Source organism: Papaver somniferum, chromosome 11, assembly GCF_003573695.1.
Source record: "Papaver somniferum cultivar HN1 chromosome 11, ASM357369v1, whole genome shotgun sequence".
In the NCBI taxonomy this organism is placed as follows: domain Eukaryota; kingdom Viridiplantae; phylum Streptophyta; class Magnoliopsida; order Ranunculales; family Papaveraceae; genus Papaver; species Papaver somniferum.
The window spans coordinates 100,447,248-100,469,396 of record NC_039368.1 but is presented as its reverse complement, the minus strand read 5'-3'; the positions used below and the strand labels follow the sequence as shown (position 1 = coordinate 100,469,396).

The 22,149-nt window shown below is 36.4% G+C and overlaps 1 non-coding gene across 1 annotated transcript; it reads left to right on the top strand.

The window, feature by feature from the left end:
* The first annotated feature begins 4,353 nt into the window (after positions 1–4,353).
* Positions 4,354–4,425, top strand: TRNAC-GCA. The gene has a single exon. It is a non-coding gene; the product is annotated as a tRNA-Cys (tRNA).
* The last annotated feature ends 17,724 nt before the right edge of the window (positions 4,426–22,149 follow it).

The window sequence follows — 22,149 nt, the reverse complement described above, 5'->3', positions numbered from 1 at the left end:
CAGCAGAATCAGTTTTTACCCACAAACAGATAAGACGAAGATGTTTGTGACTACTTTTTATCTTACCTATCGGAGATTGAAAATCGAGAAAATATAAGAGAAGATAGTACTCAATACAATAGAACAAAGTAAGATATAAACACGCAACTAGAGAGAAAATAGTGGGGTCTGGCTTCAAATCCCAATGAAGTCTTTAAGTCGTTAACCTATAATGGTTTTAGAAACACCTAGGTTAAAGGAGAGTCGACTCTAGTCGCAACTGGTATCACACATGAGGTGTGGGGATTAGGTTTCCCAGTTGCTAGAGTTCTCCCTTATATAGTCTTCAAATCAGGGTTTGCAATCAATGTTACCTTGGTAACAAAGCATTCAATATTCACCGTTAGATGAAAACCTGATTAGATTCAAGCTAATATCTTTCAACCATTAGATCGAACTTAGCTTGTTAGATACAAATGAAATGTGACTTCATTTAGATATGGGTAATCGTACCTAAACGTGTACACCTTGTTGTCTCAACAATAGTTAACCGAAGTTAGCTATATGAACACTTTCATATGAACCTTGTTCATCTTAATCACAACTAGTACAAATGACTCAAACGAAACTAGTAATAGAGTTGTTCAATTTTTTATATTCTCATAGAAGTATACAAGACACAACTGAAGCGAAACCGATTTTGATTCACTCGAATCAGTTCATGAAAATTATTGCCATGGTTTGCAAAGATTGTATTCCTTATTAAATAAATGTATTTCTTCATGAACAACCGATTCTAGAGCATAACCCACTAAAGTATGCAAACATGTACGCATACTTAGAGTTTCGGACTTGGTATGTCCGCCAGTACGCGAACGGGTACACATACTGTCGTTCACGACCCAACTTAGTTGAATTTGCGGACTTTAACTTTTAAGCCGGTACACATACGAGTATGCATACTAAGTTCTCGAACTTCAACTGTTAAACCAGTACGCATACGGGTATGCATAATAAGTTCTCGGACTTGGAATATATCTACAACAATGAGCATACAAGTGCGCATATTGTGCTATATCCAATCAATGGTTAATCATTTTAAACTCCCATTTCAATCATTGAAACATTTGTAGAAGACGAGAATAGCTGTCTCACACAAACTATTAGCTTCAAAGCAATTTTCAAGCGATCAAACGATCAATACGAAACATTCCGAGTCTACATCAAATGACTGTCTCACACAAATCATGTAAGATGTTACCAGGATATTTTCACATGATCATCTTTTGACTTTCGTCAATAATAAAAGATGAAATTGGTTAAAGCGAAAGCTTACCAACACATATTTCGATAAATATGTAAGCGAGTTAAACTCAACTCGAAATATCAAATGTGTATAATGTAAAGTCTATATAGTTATACGACTTTTGTCTCAGTAGGAGATATAATAGAAATATACTTCTGAGTGATATACGAGTTCAAGTCTCCACATACCTTTTGTTGATGAAGTTGCACAAGCTCCTCTTAGTAGTTCTTCGTCTTCAACCGATGAACACCTTGTTCCACATTTGAGGTCCCTTGGGGATGGATACTGGAGTGGGATCCTCCATAGCATCGGGTGGCCAAGTATGCAATCTTACTAGTGCAGATTTCCTGCTCCGCCTATAGTGCTTGTTGCCTCCTCTCCAAACCCTCTATGCGCTCTCCGGTATGATTTTTACTTTGATTCTATACTTTACTTCGGTAGAACCTGGTGAACCGGGAAAACAACTATTCGGATATGCAGTCTTAGGTTTCGCTCTAATAGAAGCAATTGCTCTGTTTGCTTTAATGATGTTATACTCATCTTTTCTGTAGAAGCCTGCTCTTTCAACTGACCGTGAAGTCTGAAGCTCAACTACACATTCTATCCTAATCCGAGACATAGCTATAAGTAGACTAGAAATCAAGACTTATAGTTTTGAAAACTAAACTTGACAAACAAGCTTGAGATAGCAAAAATTGCGAGTTCGACCGAGCAGTGCTCTACATCAAAGATGTTATAAAGTACCTACTATTTCTCATCTACTTTTTGCACATGATATTTTGATTTTTACTAAGGTCAACATAGACAATGTGGGAGGTATTTTGAATGTGTTAGATGATTTAGAAATTTACATAGGTCAGTTATCAAATTTAAATAAATCTTGTGTTTATTAATTTGGAGACTTTCGATAATATCATACTTGATAAGTTTGACTGGAAAGCTTTTACTAGTCCTGATGAGCTTTGGCTTAAGCTTTTACTAGTTCTTGATAAGTTTGTCTGAAAACTGCTCCATCCAGATAATTTGAAGGAGATTAACTCTTAGGTAACACAATATTTTAAGAACCGAACCATGCATTGAAACAACAAATTCAATGGATCAAGGTCAACCAGTTCAACCAACCAGTGGTTCATTGGGTCTAACTATATAAAGAACTACTTAACTCGAGATAAGGAGAGTGAGTTATTAGGATACTAAATTTGGGAAGTATGCCAATTTCTGCGTCCTCTATTTTATTTAATCCGGTGCTAATGTTTTTTTAACCATGCTTACTCCGCATTTTTACTCCTCTTATTTCAATTATTTACAATGATTCATGGTGGTTGGCCGAATTCATTCAAGTTTCTTTTGGTTTTCTTTCATTTAATAGGGAACCTACAGATATGGGATAATGCAAATTAATTGGGGGATATGAACTACTTTTCCCATCCTAGCTATCATGCTAAGGGGTGTCTTAAAGTATAAAAACTCCGAGTTACCCTTTTCTAATATTATTAAAAAAAATTAAGACTCATATAATTAATCAATAGAATCGTACAAAACTTTGGCTGGTAGCCTAGCAACAAGCTGAGTACCAACTCCCTTTTGAATAGCAACACCTAATCTATAGAAAAGAAATTTACTTACGCCACTACTGACACCATTACTAACTAAACAATTCTTCAATCTCTTAAAAAAACACAAAGTATCATCACCAAGTACCCCCAACGTGGTAACGTCTAGGAAATCCAAACCATAGCCATACGAAACACATTGATCTAAGTATTTGTTACGTTTTCTCAAAACAACATTTGAAATAGCTTGGCCCGTGATAAAAGCACGAATACCTTCACCCGTGAAGGGCGAAACTCATGTAACATCCATACAAACATCTTGGCCATTCTCCCAATTAAGAACAAGAATGTTATCAGGGCGCAAGTCTCTATTATCATCAGACAAAAACCCAACGACGCTTCTTTACGTGCGGGCACACCATATTTGTAACAGATTTCAGCGATTATGTCGCGTACCAGGTCATGCCGAAACTTGAGCCCAACATCCTTGGCACAATGAAAAACGTGATCACCAAAAATATTCATGGGTCTGTTACAACTTGAGTATAGGCCACCTTCGACAAACAAGGGAATACCAAGGCGGTAACAAATTACGTCTCTAAACTGTCTTGGTCCAAGACATTGATTCAGACCACTAATGAGAACGGCCAAAAGGTAACCTTAAGCATGCTTAACACGGTTGCACTGCCACAAAATGGAATCTCTTGCAGACATTGAGAATTGGTTTGGGATTTGCTTCTTAACTGTATCGAAATAAGTGACTGCCAGGGAGTGCACAGAAGGGGGGGCAATGCAGTATCATCAACACAATAGTTAAAAAGTAAACCACATATACCTGGATGAAGTTATGAAGAACCTACTGATAAGCAGAACCTTTATCTGAAGAAAAAAAGTCACCAAGAATCACCTTTTATTTTTATTTATTTTACTTTTCTTAATTTTTTTTTGTATGTTTTTTTTAAAACGCCATAAAAAATTTAAAAAGAAAATAAAAAATTAAGTAAAAAAGTTAAACTAAAAAAATAAGAAAATTTTTAATTAAGAAAATAAATAAAATTTATTTAAAAAAAAAATAATGAAAAAATAAACTTAAGAATTAACTAAAAGTACAAGGGTAGTTGAGCCATTAATTTTTTTATAGACAAAAGTTTTTCGTTTACTTCGAGATGATGCTACTTTGTTTTATTATCTTATACCCAATTAATTCTCATACCCCACATTTATGGTTTCTGATAAAGTGTTTAGCTTTTCTCATATTTAAATATATATGGGGAGAGTTTGAAAATATTAAAATACTTATTTTTATTAATTCAGAATTGATCAATTTCATCTGGCTAATGTATTTTCCTTGAAAAAGATATTAACCTCCTTACATCAAAGAGCCAGTTGAGTAATAGTAGGTGTTTTACTATATTTTATCGAATTCTGCTGTAGTGATGTTATGTTAGATGTAAAACATTTATCTCAAAAGTTAAAATCTAATATATGCGGTTTAGCATAAATTTTGACAAAAAAGGGTCCATAGCTCAGTGGTAGAGCATTTGACTGCAGATCAAGAGGTCACCGGTTCGAACCCGGTTGGGCCCTTATTTATTTTTATGTTTAACCAAATTTTTTCATCTTTTAAGGCTCGTGGTGCTAAAAAAAGATGAAAAAAAATCAATAGATAATATAAAATGAAAAATTCAAGTGGCATACTAATACATTATTAGTACTCATTTATATTTTATTTATGTTTGATAAATTCAGTAAGTTAGTTGTAGGTTCTGAAAAATGTAACAAGGAAATTTTTGTGTCTTTAGTCGGAATTTTTGAGATGCTTTATTGATCATCCTTCTACAAACTTATTAGGATATGGAAACCTAAACACCACATTCTTTCACATTTCCACTACAATGAGAAGGCATAAAAATTTTGTTCATGCTATGAAGCATGATAATGGAAATTGGATTTATGAGTAACAAGAGATTGCGAATTAGATCTTATTTTAATCAACTCTATTTTGATCCACAACTTCATAGGCATACAAGTTTGGGAAACTTTCTTAGTAGAGTTATTTGTGATGAGGACAATGTTTGGTTAACTAGGTCTGTCACCAATGCTGAAAATGGAAAACAATTAAGAGAATAGGTCCTCTTAAGGCGTCAGGTCTTGATGGGGTTCAAGAAATTGGGATATGATGGGCGATTCCGCCGGTAAAATGGTGCATGAATTTTTCCTTTTACAATCAATATGCACCTGACGTTGATCAAACTTTCACCCTTCTTCCGAAAATTCAAAACCCTTCCATGGTCAAGCATTTCAGACGTATTAGTTTTAGTAACTTCTCTTACAAGATTATTTCTAAGAATTTATCCTCTATGTTTAAACCTTTTCTTTAAAAAATCATCACTCCTTCTCAACATGCCTTTGTCTAAGAAATGTCAGTTTTTGATGCTATTATGCCTAGCAGTGAGTTATGCGACTTTATTGAATCGAAAAAGGTCATCAGAGTTGGATGGCTATAAATATAGATTTTGATAAATCCTATAATAAGATGAATTAGGATTTCATTCTTCAAGTATTAGAGGCTTTGGGTTTTAACTGATGTTGGAGGAAATGAATTCAACTGTGTATGTCTGCTGTCTCTTATCAAGTCCTAGTGAATGGGGCTCCTGGAGTTGAATTTAAACCACAATAAGAGATGAGACAGAGAGAACCTATATATGTTCATCACTGGGCTTGAAGTACTTTATAGATTAATTAATTAAGATATCGGAAAAAATAAGATTCACGGGTTCAAAATTCATGTTGGTGCTCCAGAGGTAACTAATGTTTTTTATGCAGATGGTGGTGTCGTGTTTCTACATGATAATTTAAAAAACGTTCTAGGTATTAAAGATATTTTTGATACTTATTGCAGATGGTCTGACCAGGCAATTAATGATTCTCAATCTAATGTCAATTTTTCTCATATAATTCACAAATGATTGGCTAAAAGTCTTGATAAAGGGATGACAATGAGGCTTAGTAGCAGCTGATAGACACATTTATGTGTCTAATATATCTCATTTGTATATATTATTAATGCTCGATTTTGTACTTATTATGGTCTTTTATGCTTTTGTAGGTGTTTTTGGATAAATAAGGCTTTGCGGCAAAATTGGCTAAAAATGTGGCCCTTGGATTGCCGTTGATAGTGTACCGGAAATACCACGGAGGAACCCTGAAAAAGTGCAGAAAACATCCCAGAAGAATTGCTAAAGGCACCCCTAATTTGGATAAGGGACACCCCATTTAAGGGCATGTACTAAAGGGACACCGGAACTGGATAGGGGGAGGTCATCTTCAAAATTCAAAACAGAAATTGGCGGAAAAAATTAGCTGCAGCGACAAAAGTTTTGGAGTTGAATTCTTAGCGAGTTCTGAGGAGATTAAACGGGTGTATTTGGTACCTACGGACTCTAGAAGACATAACAGGCCTAATGCAATCGTCTAGACCCATCCAATTGGGCTGGATAAGTCGGAATAATTGATCAAAGTCCCAACAGGATACGGCTTCTCTGTTTAGGGTTTGGGATTGGTCAGAGAGATTTATGGGATATTCTTACGTGGATATATACCAATTCAGTTCATTCCAAGTCAGAGAATAGTTTGGATACGAGAGAATAGCCAACAGAACCACGTGAATCAACAGGAAAGTGATTTTTCTCCAAACTGCCCGAGAAGAATAATGAGATTATTCTCGGATTTGATCGAGTTTCTAGGGAGTTGGATAGCTATAAATAGCTGTGTTTTCATCATATAAGGGTGAGAAAACCTTAGGAGAGAGTTTAGAGTCCAGGAGAGCCGAGGAGAAACGATTACAAAGAAGACAGTGTTGCTGCTGCCATTGAAGAGCTTCAAGAACACGAAGAACAGACTCACATAGTCAGTTGTTCTTTAGCAGTCTTAAATAACAATACCAGTGTCGTTCGTTTACAGCAGTCTTCAATAGCACTTACCCCTTTGTAACAGTGACGCTGTAACACTTCTACAACGTTGTTAATTCCTGTTTCATCTTATATACATCAATAAAAACACCTATTTTAGCCATGAATTTATCTTGTGAGTGTGTTTTTGGGATGAGGAGCTAAACCCAATCCCAGGGGTGATGGAGGAAGCCATTCTTCCAAAAGTTATGTGGTAAAATTCATTTAAATTTATTTTTGCAATCCTTTTATGATTAATTGCACCGAATGAAAATTGAATAAATGATTTTTATTAAGTAATTGTGTTTTCTCTTGATGAAATATGCTTGGTTTATTGCTTTTGATATTTCATGCTTGCGATTAACAATGGATGTTTTGAAAATCTGATTTAGGCAATGATTAGAATCATAATTGTTTTTGATTTGAATTATAATGTCTAGAATTGCATGATAATAATTATTATTGAATCACATGAATTTTGGTGAATGGTGAAATCCTAAACCCTGGTCTTTCCATAATATTTACATAATTTTGAATTTTGAATTTGTTTTATCTTTTATTTTTAATTTAAATCTAAAAAATTTTCTTCACAAGTCTGAAAAGACTCAGTTTTACCACTATCACTATAACCATTTTGAAAAACCATCAAATTTTTGGCGCCGCCGACGCGGATTTGTGTTTAGGTAGCATTTTTTTAGATTTATTTTATTTTTATTTTTATTATTATTTTTGTTCTTCTTTACGTTTTTGGGTTTTTTGTTTCCTTGCAGATTTTTGAAGATTGGAGCGACAGAAAATTTTGCCAAAGCTTGTGGTGATTTACTTAAAGTCTGGGAGTGAAAAGCAAAGCTAAAGGAGCGAAAGAAGAAGATTTTCTTTATTTTGTAAAAAAAGAGAAAAAAAAGAAGAGAGATTTCTGTTTTTTTTAGGCTTTCATTTTTATTTTTGCACTTTATTTATTTTTGAACATTGGGACTGTATTTATTTATTTTTTAAAACCCTACGGAAGGGTTAATTAATTAATAAAAAAAATAATATTTAAACTGTGTGCAGGGAAGGACGGTGATTACAATATCACCTCGGCCCCTCGGGTTCGCACATGACATATGAGTCGTGTTCCGAGTCGACTGCAACGGTTCATCCCCCGTCTGGTACGGGAGGTAAGTCCATCTAAACACTCGCGAATCTCCTGTAAGCGAGTTACTGTATTCCTTAAGGTGATTCATTGATTGAGGACGAATTTGGACTGTTTTTAAATTCCTAGTAAAGGGCAAGGACTGGCCATACAAGATAAGGGTTCGGATTTCATCACCGTTCTCTTCTTGCCCGCCTTAGGAAAACGAAACCTAACGCGAACCCAAGCTTTAAAATCTGATTAGAAAGAGACCTATAGGGTATCGATCTTGTTAGGAAAATTTTTCGAAAGATATTGGTCACCTTTTAAGCATACTTCGAAGTTCTTGATGGTTTCTGTGAGTTGAATGCGTGACTGTGCCGCCTTATACCGGTGAGGCCTTGGGTATCAAAGCTCCACCGATCTTCCCTCGCCTTGATTCAACTTACTTTAACTCGGATTGATTCCATAGGGGTTTGCTTAAACTGTAACGAATTCCCCTTCGAGAGATAGAAGCTAGTGTAGAAACAATCTAAGTGGAGCCATCATGCTTGTTGTTTGCTAGAAATCTTTAGGTTTGTTGTGGTAGAGTCGAGTCAGCCTGCTGTGTGATTGCTAGAACCTTCCTCTTAGGATTTTTATTTCTTTTTGATATTTTTAGTGTATGCCCGATTTTGTTAGGGCTTGGAAAAGAGATACTCTAGGTCGATTGATTAGCGAAAAACCTAGTAGTTCTTCTGATTTAAGCAGGGAGATCGAAGATTCTTTTTTTGAGAGTCGTGTTTTTGGAAACTTCAGTTTTGAGAATCTGTCTCTTCGTGAGGAAAGTACCCCTAGTACTTCTGTTGTGCTAGCGATGGCAACTTTGAAAGATTACATGTTCCCAAGTAGGACCAACCGAGCTTCGTGCATTAAATTGCCAGCCACTACGGCTAATTTCGAGATAAAACCTAGTATTCTTCAGATGATTCCTATATTCTTAGGAAAAGATGGTGAGAACCCTTATTTCCATATTAGGGACTTTGAGGAAATCTATGGGATAATTAGAATAAAAGACCTTACTGATGAAGTCTTGAAACTTAAGATGTTTCCCTTTTCCTTGAGAGATAAAGCCAAGACCTGGCTGAAAAACATACCATCTGAATCCATTGAAACGTGTCAGGAACTTATTGATGCTTTCTATATGAAATTCTACCCTAAGCATAAAACTGCAGTTGTTAGGCAGAAAATTAGTGCTAGTGTGCAACAAGAGGGAGAGTCTCTTTATAGGTTTTTAGAGCGATTCAATGATCTCCTATCTCAGTGTCCTCACCATGGATTTGATAATATGAAACTCGTACAGATTATTTATGATGGTTTAGACTATTCGACCAAAGCCATGGTTGAGTCTATGTGCGCTTGTGAGTTCACTAGTAAAAATGTTGATGATGCTTTTACCTTCTTAGGAGCTATCGCTGAAAAATCCCAACAGTGGGAATCTTGTATTGAACCCCCTAAAAGACTCTTGGTCAATAGAAGTAGCACCAATATGGTAGATACGAGTTTTGCGTCAGATGCTAAGTTTGCTGCTTTGTCCAGAAGGTTAGAAGCTTTGGAAATGGTCAGTCTAAAAATAGGTCCCTTGTTGAACCTAATAGAGCCTCTCAAGTCTCTAGTTGTGGAATAGAGCCCGATAATTCATTTTGGGAAGGTCAGGTTAGTGAAGAACAAGCCCATGTTGTCTATAACAATGCTAGGTTTGAGAACCGTCAGAAGTTTGACCCATACTCAGAAACCTACAACCCTGGTTGGAGAAACCATCCTAATTTCTCTTGGTCTAAGGGCCAGAGTCAAGGTCAGTCTAGCAATTCTCAGCCTCCCCCAGGTTTTGCTTTTAAGAACTCTTCAGGTCAAACCCAGTTTCAGAACACTTCTGAGAAAAAGATCTCTACCTTAGAAGAAACTCTCACTATGTTAGCAAATAACCATGACATGCTATCAAAAAACCACCTTAGCTTTCAACAAGAAACTAGGCAAGAGTTGAGGAATAATTCCCAGAGTCTTGCCAAATTAGAACTTCAAGTAGGACAAATAGCTAAGTTTATAAGTGAGAGAGATAATGGAAGGTTCTCTAGTCATACTGATCCTAACCCCAAAGGAGAGAAATCGTACAATCATGTGAATGCTGTCACAACCCTGAGGAGTGGAAAGAAGGTTGACAACAAGGTTTCCATGCCTGATAGTGAACATGCTGTAGTTCACCCTGCTGAGCCAGAGAATGAAGAGACTGATAGAGTCTCTAAAGAGACCAATGTGGGTCCTGTTGAGCCCGGCTTTGTTCCCAGAGCCCTATTCCCACAACTTCTAGTTCCGACTAAGAGGGAGTCCAAATTTAATGATATATTGGAGGTTTTTAAGCAGTTTAATATCAACCTTCCATTATTAGATGCAATTAGGAAGATTCCCTCTTATGCCAAGTTCCTTAAGGACTTGTGTACGCGAAAGCGTAAGCTCAGTGTCCAGAAGAAAGCCTTCATAGCTAGTCATGTGAGTTCTATTATTCAGAATACCACTACTCATAAGTATAAAGACCCAGGGTCCCCTACCATTGCTTGTACAATACGTAAGTACCGTGTTGAGAAATCTTTGCTTGACTTAGGAGCCAGTGTGAATTTACTTCCATATCATGTGTACCTTAAGCTAGGACTTGGTGAGATGAAACCTACCCAGATGACACTTCAGTTAGCTGATAGGTCCATTAAAATTCCTCGTGGTTTGATCGAGGATGTTCTCATAGAGGTTGACAAGTTTATTTATCCAGTGGATTTTGTTATCCTAGATACCCAACCTGTCCCTGACCCAGAGAACCAAATACCAGTGATTTTAGGTCGCCCGTTTTTAGCTACATCCAATGTAATCATTAACTGTCGAAATGGTATTATGAATTTGTCTTTTGGTAATATGACTATTGAGCCGGACATTTTTAATATTAGTAAGCTACCCTCCGAACTAGATGACTCGAATATAGAAGAGGTGAACATGATAGGAACATTAGTCGAGGAGTCATTACCAAACACTTTGTTAGAAGATCCATTAGAGAAATGCCTAGCTCACTTTGGGATTGATTTTGATGATGATAAGGTGATTAATGAGGTGAATGCTTTGTTAGATTCAACCCCTTTGTTAGATACTAGTAATGGATGGAAACCTAAGTTCGAACCACTACCAGTTTCTAAGTCTACCCTAGTTTCTTATTTAGAAGAGCCTCCTAAGTTGGACCTAAAACCATTGCCAGATACCCTGAAGTATGTGTTTTTAGGCCCGTCTGAGACTTTACCTGTGATTGTTTCTTCCGACTTGGATAGAGATCAGGAAAGTAGGCTAGTAACCGTCCTTCAAAACAACAAGGAAGCTTTAGGGTGGACCATAGCAGACATTAAGGGTATAAGTCCTACTGTTTGTATGCATCAGATCTATTTAGAGGAAGACACCAAACCTTCTAGGGAGATACAACGTCGACTAAACCCCAATATGAAAGAAGTAGTTCGAACTGAGGTTCTTAAGCTATTAGATGCATGCATTATCTACCCTATTTCAGATAGTAAGTGGGTCAGCCCCGTTCAGGTTGTTCCCAAGAAATCTGGTATTACTGTAGCCCAGAATGATAACAATGAGTTAATCCCGACCCGAGTGACCACGGGTTGGCGTGTTTGTATTGACTATAGGAAATTGAACAAGGTCAATAGGAAGGACCACTTTCCACTTCCCTTCATCGACCAGATGCTAGAGAGATTAGCTGGACATAGTCACTATTGCTTTTTAGATGGCTACTCTGGATATAATCAGATCGTTATTTCCCCAGAAGACCAGGAGAAAACCACTTTTACCTGTCCCTTTGGTACCTTTGCGTATAGACGCATGCCTTTCGGGCTATGTAATGCCCCTGCGACTTTTCAGCGTTGCATGATGAGCATATTTTCTGACATGGTAGAACGGTTCTTAGAGGTCTTTATGGATGATTTTTCAGTGTTTGGTTCGTCTTTCGATGAGTGCTTGCATCATTTGTCATTAGTTTTGACTAGGTGTAAGGAGAAAAATTTAGTGCTTAATTGGGAGAAATGTCACTTCATGGTTCGTTCAGGAATTGTTTTAGGGAATATCGTATCTTCTAAGGGTATAGAGGTAGACAAATACAAAGTTGATCTTATTAAGACTTTACAGGTCCGAAAAACCGTAAGAGATATTAGGTCATTCTTAGGGCATGCAGGTTTTTATCGTCGATTCATTAAGGATTTTAGCTTAATTTCTAGACCTCTTTGCAATTTTCTTGCAAAATATGTTAAGTTTGTCTTTGATGATGCTTTTTTAGAGGCTTTTGAGAAGCTTAAGTCATTACTCACTACCGCCCCCATAGTCCAGGCACCCAACTGGAACCTACCCTTTGAGATCATGTGTGATGCTTCAGATTATGCTATTGGTGTTGTGCTAGGTCAGCGAGAAAATATGTTACTTCATGTGATTTACTATGCTAGCAAAACTCTGAATGATGCCCAGTTGAACTATACCACTACTGAGAAAGAACTTTTAGCCATCGTGTTTGCTCTAGACAAGTTTAGACCCTATCTCTTAGGTTCTAAGATCGTAATATATACTGATCATGCTGCTTTGAAATACCTTTTGTCTAAGAAGGATACCAAACCTAGATTGATTAGATGGATCTTATTGTTGCAAGAATTTTCTCCAGACATTAGAGACAAAAAGGGCGCAGAAAATGTAGTAGCAGATCACTTGTCTAGGATAGTTGTTAGTTCCCCAAGTGATTCCCTTCCTATAATGGATAGCTTTCCTGATGAACAATTGTTCCTTGTCACCCAATCACCTTGGTATGCGAATATAGTGAACTATCTTGTTACTGGTCGAATGCCCCAACATTGGGGTAAACAAGATCGTTTTAGGTTTTTAGCCGAGGTTAAGCACTTCTTTTGGGATGATCCTTATTTGTTTAAGTATTGCCCAGATCATATTATTAGGAGATGTATACCGGAGAGTGACCAGTCCAGTATTATTTCCTTTTGTCATGATCATGCTTGTGGGGGTCACTTTAGAGCTAAAAAGACTGCTGCTAAGATATTGCAGTGTGGATTCTATTGGCCGTCATTGTTTAAAGACTCCCACAATTATTGTGCCACTTGTGCACGTTTCCAGAAATTAGGAACCATTTCCCGCAGGAACATGATGCCCTTGAACCCGATTTTAATAGTTGAGGTCTTTGATGTGTGGGGTATTGAATTTATGGGTCCGTTCCCTAATTCTTTTGGTAATCTATACATCCTTGTCGCTGTAGACTATGTCTCTAAGTGGATTGAGGCAGTTGCGTGTAAAAACAATGACCATAGGGTTGTGATAGAGTTCTTGAAAGAAAACATACTTTCACGTTTTGGTACACCGCGAGCTATAATTAGTGATGGAGGGTCGCACTTTTGTAATGGACCTTTTAGGCTCTTGATGAAAATATGGTATTACACATAAGGTAGCTACCCCGTATCATCCACAAACTAGTGGTCAGGTAGAGGTTTCCAATAGGGAAATTAAACATATTTTAGAGAAAACAGTTAATCCTAATAGGAAAGACTGGTCGTCGAGGCTTACTGATGCCTTATGGGCTTACCGTACTGCGTTTAAAACACCCATTGGAATGTCACCTTATCGTTTAGTATTTGGAAAGGCATGTCACCTGCCTGTTGAGTTAGAGCATAAAGCCTATTGGGCTATTAAGCAGTTAATTTTTTCACTTGACAAGGCAGGAGCCCATAGGAAACTCCAGCTCAATGAGTTGGAAGAGATTCGTAGAGATGCGTATGATAGTGCGAAGGAGTATAAGAACAAAATGAAACTTGTGCATGATAGGAATATCCTAAGAAAGACATTTTCTCCAGGTCAAAAAGTTCTTCTGTATGATACCCGCTTACATCTTTTCCCTGAGAAGTTGTGTTCTCGGTGGACGGGTCCTTTTATTGTTCACACTGTTTTTCCTCATGGAGCTGTGGAAATTGAGTCACCGGATGGTAGTAGTTCTTCAAAGGTTAACGGTCAGAGATTGAAACCCTTTTTGGAGCCCTTGCCTACAGGTGATGTTGTGGAGGTCCCTCTGGAGGACCCTGTTTACCCTTGATTGACCATCGAGGCGGTTTGTATGTTGTTTATTACTTTCTTCCTTAGTCTCTGTAGAAGGATTGTTACGCTTTACCCATGTACTATCTTTCCAACTTCACTCTTTACCTTTTCCTCGTGTTATTATTCTTTTGGTATTGCTCTTTCATTAGAAACATTGAGGACAATGTTAGATTTAAGTTTGGGGGTGGGGAAGAAACTTTTTGTTAGTTTTAAGTTGTAATAAATAAACTCCAGAGCCTAGAAAATTATCGTTATTAAGGAGGGCACTATCCAATCTAAGTGGATGGAAGCATTTTGGTTTTAGGAGTTGAGGAACCAATCTGACTAGATGGAAACATCTATAGAGTCTATTCATAAAAGCACAGAGCTCAGGTGTTAGAAAGAAAAAAACATGGTAGTTTCGCCATATCCTCGTGATGGAAACATCGAAAGAATCCTGATCACTTCTTTTTGTTTTATTTTTACCATTACTAGGGTGAAATAGAGTGACTGAGATTAAAAAAAAAAAATTGAAAAATTGAGGCCAGACCACCAGACCAACCGGAATAAATACAATAAAGTCGACCACTGGTACCCTTGTATATGCCAGCTGAGTTGACCTAGAATTAGGATTATCGACCACTGGTTCCCTTGTATATGCAGTGTGTTTATATTAGTCAAGACCAATAACTCAGTCCATTAGGATAGGTTCACCTTAGTCAACATCATCCATGTACATCCACCTTCTTAATCTATCCATGTGATTGGTTGACTCCGGTTTATGATGTCCAGAAACTATCTGAGTAGAGCTCTGTCACTTTATATGAATTTTAGTATGCTTGAGTGTAAACTCGTGTACAACAATTGGAATTTCGCATCAGGGTACTTCCTCCAATAATTAATAAGTATGCCAACCAAGGAGGTTCTTTAGTGCTTTCCGAGGTTCTGCGTAGATATCTAGGGTCTGGAGTAAATATTTTGTGGGTATATCTCTGGTAAGCCCTCCCGAGAATATAACTCGGCCACTAGGGCCACCTAGGGGTTTAAAGGCTTATTGCATACGCTAAATGCACTCGACAATGCCTGCGACAGTGAGTTAGGATTTTATGTTGTAGTTTTGATTTGCTCGGGACTAGCAAATAATAAGTTTGGGGGTATTTGATAGACACATTTATGTGTCTAATATATCTCATTTGTATATATTATTAGTGCTCGATTTTGTACTTATTATGGTCTTTTATGCTTTTGTAGGTGTTTTTGGATAAATAAGGCTTTGCGGCAAAATTGGCTAAAAATGTGGCCCTTGGATTGCCGTTGATAGTGTACCGGAAATACCCCGGAGGAACCCTGAAAAAGTGCAGAAAACATTCCAGAAGAATTGCTAAAGGCACCCCTAATTTGGATAAGGGACACCCCATTTCAGGGCATGTACTAAAGGGACGCCGGAACTGGATAGGAGGAGGTCATCTTCAAAATTCAAAACAGAAATTGGCGGGAAGAATTAGCTGCAGCGACAACAGTTTTGGATTTGAATTCTTAGCGAGTTCTGAGGAGATTAAACGGGTGTATTTGGTACCCACGGACTCTAGAAGACATAACAGGCCTAATGCAATCGTCTAGACCCATCCAATTGGGCTGGATAAGTCGGAATAATTGATCAAAGTCCCAAAAGGATACAACTTCTCTGTTTAGGGTTTGGGATTGGTCAGAGATATATGGGATATTCTTGCGTGGATATATACCAATTCAGTTCATTCTAAGTTAGAGAATAGTTTGGATACGAGAGAATAGCCAACAGAACCACGTGAATCAACAGGAAAGTGATTTTTCTCCAAACTGCCCGAGAAGAATAATGAGATTATTCTCGGATTTGATCGAGTTTCTAGGGAGTTGGATAGCTATAAATAGCTGTGTTTTCATCATAGAAGGGTGAGAAAACCTTAGGAGAAAGTTTAGAGTCCAGGAGAGCCGAGGAGAAACGATTACAAAGAAGACAGTACAAATAATTCAATAGAGTGGGATTCTATTTGTAAACCCACTTGGATGGCAGGACTAGGCATCAGAGATTTAGAAATGCGTAACCATGCATTTCTTGTGAAGACTGCCAGGAGAATTCTTATGGATTCTAATCGATTGGTTTCACAATTGTTTAAGGAGAAATGTGTGAAATATCAATCTATTTGGTCTTGAGGGTCTCCAAAACAAGCCTCTTGGTGTTGGTGGAGTATTTTGAGAGGGATGGATACCCTTAAAACTAGTCTCAAATGGTCAGTGGGGGATAATTCTAACATTAATGTCTGGGAAGATAACTAGGTTTGGATTGTGCCTCTTTATTCTGTTATGCAACAAATTCAAGAAAACCTAAAGAATCTGAAGTTGTATGAACTTATTGACACTGCTAATCATCAACGGGATCTATCTACTACCCAATATTTGGTCCCATCTCCTTTTTTTGTGTAAATCCAAACTATTTGTGTTAACAGATTTTATCCAAAACAAGGAAAGTTAGTCTGGTCTTAAAATAGAAGTGGTCAAGCTGCAAATAAAAGTTTCTACTACCATATTTGTGTAGAGAATTTCGATGAGCTTGTAGATCATTAAAAATGGAAAAATAACTTTGGAAACTTCCCATTCCACCCCCACATCAAGCACTTTTTGTGATTTCTTAGTCATAAGAAGACTTTAGTCAGGGAAAATCTTTGTCGAAGAGGGTTGGACATAATTGACCGACTTCTTATATGTCTCACTGACTTTGAGACCATTGAACATCTATTTATAAAATATTCTTGGACTAAGGAAATTTGGCAATGTACCAAAAAACAATGGGATAGTCTCCTATTGGGGACCATGCTAATTTGGAATGGGTTATTTCCAATACTCATGCATATCCTTTGAGTCATTAAAAATAACAAATTGCATTTTCCCCTTTATATTATGGGAAATCCGAATTGCTCTTAATTCTACCATTTTTTGGTATATAAAACCTCAAGTTTGCAAAAGCTTCAGAATTTCAAATTTGCCGTGTCATCCTACGAACAGTGCTAGAGATATGATCACTGTCAGTTAACAATGCCCACTTGTTGGTTATGTGAAACTAAATACCTATGGTGCATGTAATCACCTTGGCCTTGTTGGAATTGATGGTGTGCGTAAGAATGATACATGAGACTGTATTGGAGCTTCTGCTAAGTTTTTCTACAAGAATGGACACAATACGACGGAATTATGTGCTATCAATGAAGGCATCTGCCTTGCTTCCCGTTTGAACAAAAATAAGCTCATTATGAAAAGTGATTCCAAATACATCATCAGTTTGTGCAAGGTTCCACTCTCATTCCTTGGTTTTTTGATAATATTGTGAAAGATATAATATTATGGTTCAATAGATGGAGAATATATACACATTTTGTTCATATATATAGAGAGGTAACTCGTCTGCAAATATTTTAGCTAAAAATACAGGTAATGAATTTGTGCAAGTGATGAAGTTTCAGTTGAAGATGGATGTGCAATGGTTAGCAGTTCTGTTTGTTTGGTACTGCAACGAGTAAGTTGTGGATGTGCTGCAACGAGTAAGCTGTGGGTGTTAGTGACTTGGGTTTGAGATGATGAGAATGCCTGAAGTCAAGAGTACAGGTTCAATACCCATTTGGCTTGAGTTTGGTGGTTGCAATTGGTTGCAGGATAGACTTAGAAGCTGAGATGGTGCTGGTGGTTGCTTCCAAGGGAAGTGGTATTGCAGCCGCGATTCAAGTGGTGGTACACATTTCTTCGCCTAGTTGCAATTAATATTATAATTTTAGGTTGGATGTAATGAAATACAGGCCATGGCGCTTACACATTTGCAACTCCAGCCAATCGGCCGAGTCAGACTAGCTAACTCGGTCTGATTTGAAAAAAAATAGTGACACAGACTTGAATCAGTGATTCAAAGGACTATTAGGTGTTTTAGATTCACTTAACTGGGATAACTTTCTATCCACCGTTTTTGGTCAAATAAAACCTAATTTTGTAAGAAATAAAAAAACTGGTCTAGTTTTATAAATAAACCATAAAAAAAGGTCTATTTTTGTAAATTGACTTTATGACTCACTCATAACTCAGTAATTCTTGACTCGTTGGAGTCGTACTTACATTCACTACAATATGAGGACCTTTCCAGGGATAAATGTCATTCTCACTAAAGTCTTGGCTCAAATATCCTCGAGCGCATACATAAATATATATTTATCATCAAAGAAATTTTTTCATAGAGTGAGCACTTTTTTCGATATATATTAGAAAGGTGGAATTAAAAAAAGAATTCCAAATGAAATCATCGGCCACATACCTTTATTGATGAAACACCCTTTGATGTCTTCGTTGTTGTTCAATCTTCGATCTTCAGGGTTATTCAGTGATTTCTGATACTCAACTACCATACTCTAATCCTAGTTAGAGACTTGACTTTAGTAGACTAGAAATCATGAAAAATAATATTGACAACAAGATTGAGAAATCAAAACTTACGAGTCGGACCGATCAGTTCCCTAACAGCTATGTCACGGACTTACAATATTCTACTAGAGGGATCACGTGGATTTATCCAGTAATAGGGGATATATCGCGCCCAGCATTGTGAGAATGTGTTTCCATAAGACGGAAAAAAAAAAAACTCTGTTGCATTTCTATTTATTTGTGTGATGAATGTGTATTGGTCAAAATGTGAAACTTGTAAGCAATTTCTGTTAATCATACATAACTGATGCCTAGATATTTTACAATATGTTATTTTTGACAGCTGAACTAGAAGAGTTTCATTTATGTATTTTCAGTAATAAGAACAAGGCACAATTATCATTTTTTTTTTGCTACAATTCTCAACAAGTTTTGTTGACTTCAAAGCTTCTTAAGTTCTCGAACTATAATTTTCAGTTTCCGAACTATGTAGAAATTGATCATTCTGAACTTGAAATTTGCTTGATGGTTCACATACCATATGGTTAACTCATGAGCTACTTTTTTGATCGCATTTTTTAATTGAAAAATACATGTGTGCACATACATCTTTCTATTACAAGGAAAAGTACACATACACTTAATGGTTTCCATTCTCGGTGCCATGCTACTGTGAGTAAGTTATTTCTTTTCCTAATTGATTGGAAGCTAAACTTTAGAAGTACCTTTATTTTGAACGTACCCTGGGTTCCATTGTTACAACTTATATCAAAGGATAAAAATGTATTGCTTAACTATGATAACTAAGGAAATATGTTACTTGGGACCAGAGTAAAAATTTATTATAAGAAGTAAGAGATCACTTGGGATCAAAGTAATTCGTAAACATGGAAACTACTTCACGGACATCCTTTAAATGCAAGTAATAGTTGACTGAACTTTAAGCAATCTAGCCTTATTCAATAATATAAATAGAGGAAAGTCTGCAACTAAGATTCGGAATCCTTGCATATTGTTTCTGCAAAAGTCATCCTCCATAAACCTAAAACTCCTCGAGAAACAGAAACAAGTATCAAACTCCACATGTTGCATTATGATTGGTTCCACGTGCCCACATCAAAAATCGATCTACATCAAAGATTTAACTGCTCCAAACATTGTCTCTCCGAGGATGTTGGTAGAAAATTTCGAGTCTGACATAACCCGAACACTTTAAAATGAAAAGAAAGGATTAGTTACCCTTTTATTTCAAGTAAAAAGTTATTTCTCTCTCCTCTTTGACGATTGGAAACCCCAAACACTAAAACTTTTTTGTGCTCAGATCTAAATAAAATGAACCTTCTAATCGTTCCTTGTTATAATCATCTTCAACATCTCCGAATCTCTTTAAGTTTTCAAGTTTTTTTCGTTTTTATTTTTTAAAATCTTGGTAAGTTTTTTCTTCTATTTCTAGGGTTAGTTTTGAATCACTTAATTAGAGTGGTGTTTCAATTAAATTTTAAATAACTGGGTTTTCTTTACTAGATAATGTTTGATGATTAAGGTTTAGCTATTTGTTCTTTTTATAATAATAAAACTTACAACAACATAAAGTTATAGCAACAACATCGCAAAGAGCGACATCAAGATCATCAACAACAAGTTGAAGATTCCAACAACAACAATGACACTAAGACATCAGCTAAAAGCAGTTTCAGAAGACGGATTCTGATGAAGACTCGAATCGATTCCAGTTTATTAAAGCCGATTTAGGTTGCCCTTGTTACCTGTGTTACTGTATTTATGAAAAAATCTTTGACGAATTATTGAATATATGAATCCTTTTATACCTAAGTCATTTGTATTATTATGAACTGAACAAAACTTGTAAAATATGGGTCAATCAATGAATTATAGCATTTATACAAACTGTAGATTTTTTTTTAGTGGTTTGGATGTGTTACACTTAATACAAACCATGCAATTTAAACCTATGATGTTGCTTAAGAATGTACACCACTCCTTTATCCCCCTTCTCAAGAACCTAGATGTTATCATCTTCTTCTTCCTGTGCTCAGGTCCAACCCTTTACAGAGTTGATCTTATTTACAAGTTATTCCATCGTTTTCATTAATTATTTCGTTATTAGCGCGATTATTGTCTTCGCTAGTGAAGCGATTTTATATGTACTTTTTATAGTGTTTCTTTTTATAAAATTTTTCGTGATTCGGTTTTTTGGATACAAGTACATCGGTGATTTGATAGAGGAAAGATCAAGTTTCTTCTTCAACAACATAATAAATCTAGGGTTTTCGTGCTTCTTGCTACACATGAGTTCTTAGACAAATTACTCATCTCTAATAGGAGTATCTCTTTTCCAAGAAAAAAATCATCAAAATGGTCGAACTATGACTTCGAGTACCATTCATTTTCCAATCTCAACGTATAAGATTTTTGGATGTTGTCGTTGTAGATCGCTCTTTCTTTTCTCGATTCATTAATGTTTTTCATCTTTTGTTGTATTTGTTTCATGTTATGATGTATATACTTTTTTTTTTTTGAAAACCATCATGTAAAAGTTTCTTAATGGACTGAAATACTTATGGTTGATTATCCAAAAATAAAAAATAAAAAGGAATATTCAATATAGAACTGTTAGGCTTCTTGATATAGTTATTTGTTGTAATTATGTTTTAGTGGCTTGAAGATATAAGTTGTTTGTATGGTATTTTTATGACCATTGAAAGTTCTTGATTAGTATTTTGAATCAGGGGCGGAACTACAACCAAGCTTGACCTGGATTGAGCCATCCCCAAAAGCCCAAAACACCTTTTTTTTCACTGCCTATTTTGGTGGAGGTATTAAATTAGGTCTAAACTAATAGGTTTAAACCAGCCCTCTACAAATGGTCCAACTCGAAGCCACCCCTATGCTAAACTTCCAGTTCCGCCACTGTTTCGAATCATTGTAACCGTTCCCCATCTTGAATCGGAAGATTTTCAATATATTTGAGGCTTGACACAACCCAAACACTGAGCTGTTGTTCAATACACATCCCATTCAAGACCCAACAGTTTGTTATTGCAGCTATGATGCCAGCGCTATACCATTATAAAAGCCCAGCAACCATGTTAAATGTTTTAATTTTTCGCTGCACTTAAACGCCAGCATAATGTTGTAAAGGTGATCTTTCTTATGTGTTTACTGGTCCGCGAGTTATAACCCTAAAAGTGTCACTATCCATCCACCAAAAACTCGTCAAAACAAAAGTAACACAAAATCCCAAAAAAATAAAATTTTGATATAAAATGTGATGAAATCAATTTTGAAATTTGGAGTTTTTTGTATCGATTCTTTAAAATTTGGGATTTTTGCATCAATTTAGTTTAAGATGGAGTTTTAATGAATCCCAACATTTGAGTGGGGTTTTTATGACTTGTTTTGTTTTAGTTTTTAAATGGCAAGGTGATCATCGACCAGAAAACTGTACCTACGAGATTGAACCCAATCCGGCGTAAGTTGCCGTGTTCTGAACTTCAGTCACTCACTGGATAGTTCTTGATGCGCAACCGAAGTTCAATTTTCTCACAAAAGTGAGGAAGATACAGAAACAAGCATATTACACACTGGCTGATTAGCATTACCAGATGAACAAATTGTAAAGCCAGAAACTGCTCAAATGGATTCACGTGAACAAAG